This window comes from Eptatretus burgeri, chromosome 10, assembly GCF_056783735.1.
Source record: "Eptatretus burgeri isolate ZD-2024b chromosome 10, Ebu_testis_v1, whole genome shotgun sequence".
Lineage (NCBI taxonomy): Eukaryota > Metazoa > Chordata > Myxini > Myxiniformes > Myxinidae > Eptatretus > Eptatretus burgeri.
The window spans coordinates 2,672,768-2,684,604 of NC_140970.1; the positions used below are offsets into that span (position 1 = coordinate 2,672,768).

An 11,837-nucleotide genomic window follows, 5' to 3' on the forward strand; every position below is an offset into this window, starting at 1 on the left:
GTGAATAGAGCTGCTATCCACCAGGAGCGACTCCTTGAGGAATATCTGCCTACGAGAGATTCCGATGAGAATCGTTCTACAGAGTAACCATGAAAAATATGCTTTTTCCTCATAACGTCACCAAATGACGTCATAATGTCTCAAGCTTGACATATCTAGAAAGCACTCATCGAGGTGTTCAATTTGAGGTACTACACGATATGGTTCCTAAAACTTGAAAATTTGACCTTGGGGTCAAATATGTTTGACCTGAGGCGTTAATCATGAAGGTCAAGGCCAATCGCCACCAAAAATTAATCAGCTGAGCGCCAGACCATGAACTATATCCCCATGAAGATTGAAGACGATCCGATCAAAATTACTCAAAAAATAAGGGTTTCGTCGACTCCCCTGATTTGCGACAAAGTGACCTTGACCTTTGACCTTGACCTTCAAAATTTTGTGCACTGAAAGGGACCACTATAGGCCTCTGATATGCGAAGTTACAAAAATTTCCAATGATAACTGTGCTCTGCAGAATTTTTTTATACGTGATTACAGACAAAAAATTAAAAATAAACCAATGTCACCCGCAGGGTGACCCATATCTTGCCAAAAGGTGACCACGTGTGACTTCTTTAAGGTCACACTGAGGTGAACAGAGCTGCTATCCACCAGGAGCGACTCCTTGAGGAATATCTGCCTACGAGAGATTCCGATGAGAATCGTTCTACAGAGTAACCATGAAAAATATGCTTTTTCCTCATAACGTCACCAAATGACGTCATAATGTCTCAAGCTTGACATATCTAGAAAGCACTCATCGAGGTGTTCAATTTGAGGTACTACACGATATGGTTCCTAAAACTTGAAAATTTGACCTTGGGGTCAAATATGTTTGACCTGAGGTGCTAACCATGAAGGTCAAGGCCAATCGCCACCAAAAATTAATCAGCTGAACGCCAGACCATGAACTATATTCCCATGAAGTTTGAAGACGATCTGATCAAAATTACTCAAAAAATAAGGGTTTCATTGACTCCCCTGATTTGCGACAAAGTGACCTTGACCTTTGTCCTTGACCTTCAAAATTTTATGCGCTGAAAGGGACCTCTATATGCCTCTGATATGCGAAGTTTCAAAAATTTCCAATGATAACTGTGCTCTGCAGAGTGATTTATACGTGATTACAGACAAAAAAAAAAAACATTTGAAGGTCAAGGCCAATCGCCACCAAAAATTAATCAGCTGAGCGCCAGACCATGAACTATATTCCCATGAAGTTTGAAGACGATCCGATCAAAATTACTCAAAAAATAAGGGTTTTGTCGACTCCCCTGATTTGCGACAAAGTGACCTTGACCTTTAACCTTGACCTTCAAAATTTTATGCACTGAAAGGGACCTCTATAGGCCTCTGATATGCGAAGTTACAAAAATTTCCAATGATAACTGTGCTCTGCAGAATTTTTTATAGGTTACCACAGACAAACAAACAAAAAAAAAACATACAAGCTGACTAACATATCTTGCAAAAACTTCGTTTTGGCAAGATAACAAACAGAAAGGGGTGAAAACAGTAACCTCCATCCATCTTCTATGGCGGAGGTTAATAATAGACGAAGGAGTTGTACTCGTGCACAAAATACGTGACGCTTTGAGGGGTGTGTTACCCGGACTGTCAGTGTCACGGGAGATGCTGGTGGGAGGAGGATGGAGGGTGCCACAGTCACATGACGCCATCACGCAATAGTACTCCATTATGAAACACCCATTTACACTTTGAAAAATCGAGGGGCATTCTGGGAGAGCATCTGAGTGTAAACTGTATTTTATCCCGAGTTTTGCCACTTAACTTGCGGTCTAAAATAGCTTTCATTCGGATGAAATATTATGCATTGTAAACGTTTCATAATTGTCTTGTACCTGACCAGATATGATTGTACACTGATTATATCACCTTGGAGATGTTTTGTGTCATTGCGAGAGGGGAGGCTATTCTGGGGAGTGGTATTTTATTTTGTCGGTATTTTGTTGGAGTCCCATTTTTACAGCGCGTGCGCTAGTATACAATTGCACTGAGTTTGAAATGTCCCCGGTGTCTACCATGTCTCCGGTGTCCCCCCCCCCCCCACGCGCCTCAAGTGACAGCCAATGATGGCAGTGCGTAACATAGACGGAAATGGCGACAATTGACGAAAATACCCGAGTATTCATGGGCCAACAACTAACGGAAACAACTGACGGAAATACCCACAACTGACGGAAACATCCGAAGAGATAATAATAATAATTTGCCGGTTTCCGCATGAACTACACATTAGATTCACACAATACTGCCTTTTTAGGTCATCTCTACCGAGATGACCTAATAAAGCTGGACCAAATGTCCGTCCGTCCGTCAACAATTTTTCTTTCCGATCTTGATGAAACTTAGTATGTGGGTAGAGGTCGATGAGTGTTGCACAACGATATAACTTTTGTCCGGGTTCAAGGTCAGGGTCAAGGTCACGAGGTCACCTAAGTTATAAAAATCGCCATTTTCAAAACCTATCGAGTCTGCCATTCTACAAGATATTCTGCAACTGTTTATTGATTATGATAGTAAAAAATATTATCTTGTATCTAACTGGACAGATTTTTGAATTTCCGTCCCGTTTGGCCGCCAGGTAACCTGGACGATGGTCAAAAACACCTCCCGGTACAAAGAAAACTTTTTACGTCCGATCTTGATGAAATTTGGAATGTGGGTCGAGGTCGATGAGTGATACCCAACGACATATTTTTCCCCGGATTCGAGATCAGAGACGAGGTCACGAAAGTTGTGAAAGTCGCCATTTTCAAAACCTATCTCGTCTGTCATTTTAGGAGATATCTGGCAACGGTTCATTGATTATGATAGTAAAAAAACATTATAGAGATGACTGTCACCCCCACACGGGGGTAATTTTTTTCAATGGAAATTTGTGAAACTAATGTGCTATATATGTGAAAACCATTGAATTTATTGCTTGACGGAAAAAAACCAAGAAATGCTCCCCTCTCATGTACGAACGAATGAAAGTCGTGATTTCTGCCCACCATGGCATTTCATGCTGAACGCCAAAAGCTAAGTTCTTCTTATGCCATCATTCTCTTTAATATTAGCCATGAACAAGTGTTTCGTCATGCATTAGTAGTTGAAATTTACTTACAATTATGGCAGATATCCGAAGAGATAATTTTACATCATTCTTTTGCGGCCCCCTGCCACGCTATATCGAACTATTTCATTCCTTCTGTTATATATATATATATATATATATATATATATATATATATATATATATATATATATATATATATATATATATATATATATATATATATATATAAAGGTGCTTATCACAATAATAACAAGATTTTTACATTTCAAATATTAAGTACGCTTTTTAATTGTTTTTCAACTGAAAAAGCATAAATTGCATATTTTAACATGAGTGTTCTCATTTGCTTCACCACACGCGCTGTATTGAAGGATTTCACTTGTTTTTATGGGGGGAGCGGAGAGGAGTCGTGTTTTTACCACTATCTTCCTGACAGTTTCATTCCCGAACCTTTATCCCTCTCTATCTCTCTCTACTCCTCTCCCCCCCCCATCCCTCCTCTCTCCCCCCTCCTCTCTCCCCCTCCATCATGCTTATCTGCTCCGCCATATTCAGTACTCTCGGATGTTTATCCAGGCATAAAACTTTATCTTCTTTTGCTTAGTCTTCAAGAAAGACATCAACTAATGTGAAAGGCACCAACTAAACAAATAATACAAGCAGGCCGGACACCCAGCTTAACGTCCATCTGAGGGTCAGCGCAACCTGTGATGCAGCATCCTGCCTGCAAAGCACCATTCAGACAGTTTATAATCTGGTTGGGAATCGAACCTGGACTAGTAGGAATAAAGGAAAGTGTGCTGCCTATAGAAAAATATCAAGGAAATTGAAAGGGGAAGTTTTGGTATCTTGTGCAATGCCGGTCTGCCTTTATGGTCTAGAGCAGCGTTTCTCAACCTTTTTACCCTTGTGGAACCCTTGAAATAGTTTTCATGTCTCAGGGAACCCCTGCATAAAAATTATTATATACCATTATTAATATCTAGCTCTTTTTTATTTTTATCGTAGTTCACGTGGTAAATACAATATATTTTTTTCGGATACCTGGTTTAAAGAAAAAATGACCCCCTTTTTGTCAAATTTATTGGCAATAAAAAAAAACATACTGCTCGTTTATGAGACCTCACACCGAGGTTTTAATTCACAAAAAAGTATTTTGTAAATCAAAAAAAAACACCACCTGTAACTTGATATTGATAAACAAACCTTAAACAAATTAAGGTAAACAGAAGAACAGAGAGAGAGACAGACACAGAGAGAGAGACACAGAGAGAGAGACACAGAGAGAGACACAGAGAGAGAGACACAGAGAGAGACACAGAGAGAGAGACACAGAGAGAGAGAGACACAGAGAGAGAGAGACACAGAGAGAGAGAGACACAGAGAGAGACACACAGAGAGAGACACACAGAGAGAGACACACAGAGAGAGACACTTTGCGCTCGGAAGCACAGAGAAGATAGATGGACACCGTGCATGCGTCCCGTACTTGTCAGTCACTGAATGATACATGAATCCGCCGCGTACAGGACGTCCACTAACCAGTGAGGGCAGTTTCACACTGGCGCCATATAGACATCGTTAAATACATTCCCTATGGTTGTTATAATTGTAAATAATATAAGAGGTTGAAGCCTCTGTTATAAAAACCAAGGAGTTCCCAACAACATGCCGTACGTGTATAGTAAAATTACGACTATTATATCAAACAAAAACTACTCAAAATACATTAGCCTATTTATTAGTGTTTCTCGCGGAACCCCGAGCGACCTCTTGCAGAACCCTCGGGTTCTGGGGAACCCCGGTTGAGAAACACTGGTCAAGAGACTGTGGCACTGACAGAGAGCCAATAAAGGCGGCTGGCTGTAGGTGTGTGAGAACAACTGGGTTATGGGGATTTCTGGAGTGAAGGGGTGGCAGAAGGAGGATGAATAACCTGAGGGAGGAGATGGGTGTGCAAATAAGCTTGATGGGGAGATTGGTAAAATGCTGGCTGAAGTGGACTGGACTCTTTGTGTGGATGTTAGAAGAGAGAATGGCAAATAGAGCGGATAGGTTAAGGAAGCAAGGTCGGAGGAAAAAGAGGTAGACTGTCATTGAGATGGGAAGATTGAAGGGGTTATCAATAAGGTGGAGATGTTTAGAGAGTGGAGAGACTTGGTTGAGAACAGAGTGAAGTGGAGGAATATTATGCTCAAGGCAGGGCAGAATATTGGTACAATTGGACTTCACTCCTTGTAAAGGAAAGAGGAGAAGAAACACAATAATGCAATCCACCTCGAATTTTGCTTTGTTTGCTTGTACTCCAAGATGGCAGGTGACAAATGTGGTGACATCACATGCTCCATTGAAGAGGAGTTTATCCAACATCATCAAAACATCTCATTTGTTATTTTGATAAAAGTCGTTCATTATTAGTATTCTTGCTTACCTACCCAGTGGGGATAAGGATGCCACTAGCTTTTTAGAAGGGGGGGGGTTCAAATTCTAAATTGAGGCTGCGCTGTTGCCGACAAGATGGCCGAAATAACCACGGAGCAGACTATGTTGCGGAACACAGTGTGTGAGCCGTACTTGCAAAATTCGCCCGTAATCGGATTATTTTCCTGTTTATCATTGCAAAAGTTCTCAAGTTTTATTTTATTCCTTCACAACACTCAAATATTTTTTTCTGAAAATTGATAACGAGGAAAAAGGGGATTCAATCGATCACGGTCAGAAGGTGCACATAAGGCCTTTAAGAGCTGCATGCGGCTCTGGAGCTGCAGGTTGACCCCCGGTATAGACTATAGATTATAATTTGAGAAGTGCCTCTGTGTGTTTGACTACGCAGTGTGCACTCCTGAACCGTTTGATGGAATTAGTTGAAAACTAGTGGTTGTACTCGAGTGAGCATGAGAAGCTTTTAGGCAGTTAATAAAGGAAACAAAAGTCATAGTCCCAGTGGTGAGGACCACGAGGCTTTTTATTTAAATGTGTATTGTATAGTGCTGCTCCAGGTGGGAGCAGGTATTACAAGTCATATTAAAATATGCCAGTGCTGAGTGAATTATCCGATCCGTTCTTCACCCGTTAAAGTAATTTCTTCAACACACACAAGCTATTGATGCCGTTTTATTGATTACTGGCAGGGGTACCTGGTGTTGCCCGCTGTTGTTCCAATCCTGTTGGCATTTTGAAGAAATCTCATTTTGTGTGTTTTTTTTATGCCTCCACTGAAGAAGTTGCCGGAGGCATTATGATTTTGGGTTGTTCGTCCATCTGTGATAGGTTTTCATTTCCGTGATAACTTAAGAACGGCTGAAGGGATCTTAGTCAAACTTGGTACAAGTATGTATAATGAGGCAAAGATGAATGTATTAGAATATGGGGTTAAGAGTTTGAAGGTCAGAGGTAGAGTGGAGGAATTAGGTAAAAATTCTGTTGTGGTGTTAACTTGTGAACCAGTGATGGGATTTTGACCAAACTTGGTGTGAGTAACATTATGATGCAAAGATGAACTGATTAGATTTCAGCATCAAGAGGTCATGGAGTCGTGTCAGGTATAAATGTGATACTCGAGAACAGCTGAATGGATTTAAATCAGACTTGATACAAGTATGTATAATGATGTAATAATATGGGCGGAGGCGTATCGGTCGTTGTTGAGGAGTGCCGTTCTACTTTTCTACATTTTTGTGGCGGGGGGGGGGCTTAAAACACTTCCTTACGTTTTGCACCCATTTAGGAATAGGGTCAGGGGTCATTTAATCTTACTTTTCAGCTTTTAGATAGCAACAAAGGCACTATAGAACGATTTAAAAAGGGGAAAGAAATTTTTCTTCAAAAACATTGTTTTTTCCTCAAACACTCCCCAGCACTCACTGATGAACCTCTGAAAGTTTGACGAACATCCGTTCAGCCATCTCTGAGAAAAAATGGTGACAGACAGACAGACAGACAGACATCTCTCTCATGATAGAAATTTGATTGATTAATATTACCTATTTCCTATTTGGAAGCTACTTTTCCTCAAAGCTGGGGGCAGTGCTCTTGCTCTTGGTTTTCCTCATTCTGCTTCCTTAAGAGGTGCCTGCACTGTCAACGTGTTGTGCAGGATATGTTACATGGAGGTGTGTGTATAACTTTTGGTCGACACATGACAAAGTGCATACATCAGCTGACTTTACAAGGACTGCTCCACCCCTGGAATTCTCACACAGCTGAGCTGCATCCCTTATACCGAATGGCCAATAGCTTTTATGGTGTTTACCCATTGATCAAAGGCACAGACCTGTCACTGTGGAATAGAATAGATGGAAATTACCTGGGAGTTGGGGGGGGGTGTTAATTATTGGCTAAATCATAATGAATGTCAGCACAAGTGTTTTGTAACCCCATTTAGCAATTGCCTGGATCTAATGTCTCTGGGAAGCTCCTTGTCACCATTGCCCCTCATGTCCATCTATTTTCCATCCGTAATTAACTCACTTAATCATTCCCCATTGTCCTTTTTCACCTCCCTGACATGTTTCTTGTGAAAATGGCTGTACCACTTGTATGAGCTCAACACGCTCCGACGAGATGGTGACAACACGTGTGTGATTTTGCACACGTGGGCACTGGCGGAACCGTCGCAGGGAAGAAGGAAGCCTCACCCAAGGACATCGGGGACGGGGGGGTGCCTCGCATCCCGCTCGAAAGCAGGCTCGCTCAGACACAGTAATGAAACAAAAGGGAGAAATGGGTGACACAATGAGGAGTGAAGTGACAGATAGTGCCAGTGAAATCACAGTGAGTTTCAGTTGTAGCTCCTGTGGTCATCAGCTGCTATCTGCCCAGCAAAGGGCTGAGGATAGTTTGAGAGGGAGGATTAAGGACAGCTGGTGCACAGCCGCAAATAGACACCACCGGATCGAGTCATTGCCTGGAGCATCATGAAAGAGAGCCAGATCACACGACCATGTTGTGCCTCCTGACGTCTCAACCATAAAGGGAAGATCACAAACCTCTTCCTCATCCATTCTGTCTATTATTTTGTCTGCCTTGTGTTCTTTATTGACTCTATGCGAGTTAAGTTTAGTTTAAGGCTTTAGGCAAGGTACTATTCCCGTCTAGTTCAGTGTGCCAGCGGGTTTCTCTTTATATATCATTTTAGCTCACCTGGAACATAGTTCTGGGAAGCTTATGGGATGGTGCATTGTCCGTCCGTAAACACTTGCAACGTCTTCTCTGAAACAACACACACTATCATTGTCCGTCCGTAAACACTTGCAACGTCTTCTCTGAAACAACACACACTCTTTCGATGAAACTTGACTACAATCTCCATCACCAGTGATGTACCAAAGATTGTTCATACGATTTTAAAAGTTGGAGTCTGAGGGGGTTTACAGGGAGGGTTGCCCCCCCCCAAACTAGGTATTTGCTCCAACATTGGTTCATTGGTACATTTTGCTGATTCCATCACACGTTGACTTCCTCATCTGTGTCATTATTCCACCAGGTGAGCACCCAGGGGTATTGCCCATATTTTAAGTATGCTTTCTAATCTAGTAGGAAGAGGGGGTATCATGCACCCCCTGGAAATATACTTCTAATCAGTGTTTCTAGATTGGAAAAAGTGTGTAGAAAATGATGAGCTATGTTAAAAAGTTGTCAAAATGTCCCACGTATAATTTTTATGCAAATTAGTGCCCCCATTATTGAGAAATCTAGTTTCACTATATCTCAGCCAATATTGCAGATAACTGAACAAATAAGGTGTCTAGACCCATGGTTTGAGGGTGAAAGATCATAATAAAAACTATTCCTCAAGTGGCCACATGTATCTCTGGCATGCTATTATGCAAATTAGTCCTGCCATCTCCTATTTTCATAAATGTATTCAATACCTCCGTTAAGAGTTCTGCATCATGACCACATGACTGGCAAATTCATCTGGCCAACGCCAGATGATGGGTAGAGCTTTCAAACAGACACTCAGATCAAATGTATTCAGGACCTACCTCTGACCCATCTCAGCGGTGGCTATCTCAGAACGCTTCAGTATCTCATGATCAACTGTCTTGTCAGTGATCGGTTGATGGATCGGCATGAAGTAGTCCACTGTTGATTTTCTGGGTGGGGAGTACCAGTTGCAGAGGTGAAGCCCCCTAGTCCAGGCACGGGCTGCTTGCCGCTGCTTCCGATATACCTGCTGAAGAGCCAGATGTAGTACTCTTGCATCTTAGTAGCATAGACTACGTCATTCTCTGCAGGCGGTGTGAATGATGAGCAATCAGGAAACTTTGGGCCAACGCGAGTGAAGTGCAAGGGTGGGAGAGTTTTTGGTGTGTCAACTTTCAGGCTACGCTGTTGCGACTTATCGATGATAGGCAGCATTCGGACCTTGTTGCTCTCGAACCCAGGCTTGACTTCCTGCACCATGATTCCCCCAGCACTGTTGACAATGTTGCTGCCGTGCACATTGGTCGTGGTTTTGTTCAACTTATCCCACTCACAGTGGAATACGAGTTTGCCCTCTCCTGTTGTCACAAGTTGGGGTGTCTGATAGTTTGAGACTTCGTCCAGGACCTGGGCCAGGGCAGTTTCCAAGTCTACGCCGAAATTGTAGCTCTGAGTGGCCAAGCCTGTGTAATATCATGGTGAGCTGCCTGCTTCGGAACAAGTGCTTGACAGTCACACAGAGTAGAATGTGTTTTGGTAACTTCCATTTTCCCTCTGACACTACATGGCACAGGTCTTGCCCAATGGAGAATACCAAACGCTTCATCTTTTCAGTCTCCATGTCTTCCTTGCCAGCCATAACCGTGCTGAGGAACCGGACAAGGTCTGGGGGTCGGATATTTTCAGGAGTGAGCTCCATGTCATCAGCTGTTGGCGGCCAGGGTTGGTCTTTGGACTCTTTGAAAGCCTGTAGAATATTTCGACGAAGTAGGATAGCAACGTTTTGGTACTTATCTGTGCTTCCGAGAGTGTAAGCTCGTGTAAGAGCATTGGAAACGGTGATATTCGAGCTGTACACAAGCCAGAAAGAAATGGCATCAGCTTTGTCATGATCAACCTTCGTGAAGTGGATATGCTCCTTGATTGGGTAATTCTGTAGGCGTTTTAGTAGTTTCTCGGAGCAACAGCCGCCTGTTCTGCATGGGCTTGCCTTGCCATGCCTTGCCATGCCTTGTTTGCCTGCCTCTGCCATGACTCCATGCCTGCTACCCTTCTTGCAGTTGCCCCTGTGTCCATCCATTACCATGTGCGCCAGGATCATCGCGCAAGTTGCAAGGACTGCCCTGCAGGCAGCCGCACAAGGGGACTGCATTGATGCAGCCCGTGCACCGTTTTGTGTTTGCTTGCGTCCACACCATCCAGTTCACTTCAACGGGGTAGCCTGGGACTGCATTGGGCAGCCGGCTACCTTCTTGTCCCTGCATAGGGAGCCAGAGACTGCATTTGGACAGCCTGGCTACCCTCTTCAAATGGCCTGTTGGATGGCATATGGCATGCCGGGTTGGGGTGAGTTACCTCCAGCAGCTGAAGACATGAAAAAGGGTCAGTGACAGACAACGGGGCCTTTTGAACTGGCCCCGAAGACATCCGACCTTCAGCTGCGGAGCGCTCACCCTCACAAACTATTGACTAACCTTTGCCATGCCTTTTCTCCCACAGAGTCCATCAGTCCTGGGCCATGGTTAGTGTTAAATTTATAAGGTTAAAGTATAAATTGTAAATACGTGGACCCCCACCTGCATGTTTGTCGTAGCGCCGGCAATGTAGTTAAGTTCTCCGAATGAGCTTGAGTGAGTTGTCCAGTTAGTTATGCAGTGCATTAGGTTACTTATTTTTGGGACACGGATACGCAAAATGTCGCACTCAGGGATCCGAAGATAAATCGTACTAGGGGAGAACTTACACATGAAGGCACACGAAAATTTGACGACTCAGGACGAGTCTGTAAAAAGGGGAGGGGGTAGTGTTGCAGATTTGGAAGGCTATCGCACTCAACCATTCAGATCCCCAGAGATCAGTTATCTCGGTAAGTACGTGTTTTATAGATAGCTCCAGTCCCTTGTTTCATGGGTAGATAGATGTTAAATGCGCTGTGATTTATTTTAATAGTTATGAGTTTTTTTGAGATTCACCAGAGAAGACCAACCCTCCTCTACAAAAAGTATGGTCAGAAAGGAACCACAACTCCCACCCCGATATTCTGAGAAGTAAACAGAAATGACTGTTGGGGCGGGTCCCTCAGAACGGCGTAAACAAGAATGTTGTTGATAAACTCCCACCCCAGGGGACTTTCCCCGCGCGCCGGAAAGGGGGTAGGGGAGAGCATCGGAGCGAATAAAAGACGGAGAAAGACAGAAAACAGACCGAGCCGGTTAGAGCCGAACAAAAAGACAGAGCCAGAGCGACCCAGGAGGAGAGGAGAGAAGGGAGGGAGGAAGCGAAGTGAGCCGGCGGGCGCTCCTGTCGTCGTCGTGGCCTTGGTGGTCACCACTGTGGTTGTCGTCTTGCTGGGCTCGTCGTGCTGGTCTTGGGGTCTCATCGAGCTGGTCCGGAGACGTCGTCCTGTCCTGCCTTCGTCGTCAAGGACAGGTCCAAAGTAGACCCTGGCCTCGGCTCCCCTATCCTCCGAGCTGAAGGCCGAATTAAAGGCAATAGCCACCATTTCTGTCTGCGTGTGTGTGTCTGTGTGTGGGCCCCGTCTAGTAAGTAACAAACTGTGCAAGTG

General features: G+C 43.7%; 1 protein-coding gene and 1 pseudogene across 8 annotated transcripts in view; one reads left to right on the top strand and one right to left on the bottom strand.

Annotated features, from left to right (window-relative positions):
- Positions 1-11,837, top strand: part of BCOR (BCL6 corepressor) — a 159,958-nt gene that overhangs the window by 122,639 nt on the left and 25,482 nt on the right. The gene's annotated exons all lie outside the window — the stretch shown is intronic.
- LOC147017817 (uncharacterized) lies at positions 9,003-10,304 on the bottom strand (annotated as a pseudogene).